Genomic DNA, 762 nt, shown 5'->3' on the forward strand with positions numbered 1-762 from the left:
ATGCTCAACATTTCTTGAGGCCCTGTATTTTACATTTCTCTATATTTGAACACATGAATCACCGAGTCACTATTATTTCTGTGCTATCTATCAGAAAATTTCCAGGTGATTTTCTCTTGCCTCCAGCAGCTATCACAGAATTGCAGAATGGTAGGGGTTGGAAGGGACCTTCGGAGATCATTTGCTCTCCAAACATGCTACTCCTGAATGAACAATACAGAGCAAATAACTGATTAATTCATTTGGCTTTTATTCTACCTGTTTTCATCTATAAGCTAATCACAAATATTTACGGTTTGCTGAAAAACCTAAAAAGTGCCAGAGACCATAAAGGTCAGGAGGTCCTTTCAGTTAGTGCAGTGGCAACCTTCCCCTCCAACACAGCTGCCTCCAGAAGAAGGACTCTCCAAGGGAAAGCATGCCACTCCAGTTCTGACTTAATGCTCGTTGCCAGAACCACAGAAAGCAAAGCTTTTCCAGCTGAGGGTAAGGTTTATGTGAGGAAGCTACAGGTACAAACATGACAACAGAGAGAGATGTTTTATCTGGTAGTTATTTATTGATAATGAGAAATAATCTGTAACTTTAAACTTGGGAAAACGCTGATTGTACCGCACTTGCTTAATCACCCACTTGTTATCCACCCCTTTGCCCTTGTTTGCATCTGAGAATAGTCAGAAGGCATCGGACTGCCAGGACGGGTACCTGAACAGACTTGCAAGGTACACCATATTAAGTAAAGATGCCCCTGTCTGACTACAC

This window comes from Charadrius vociferus, unplaced genomic scaffold, assembly GCF_000708025.1.
Source record: "Charadrius vociferus isolate BGI_N301 unplaced genomic scaffold, ASM70802v2 scaffold450, whole genome shotgun sequence".
Taxonomy (NCBI): domain Eukaryota; kingdom Metazoa; phylum Chordata; class Aves; order Charadriiformes; family Charadriidae; genus Charadrius; species Charadrius vociferus.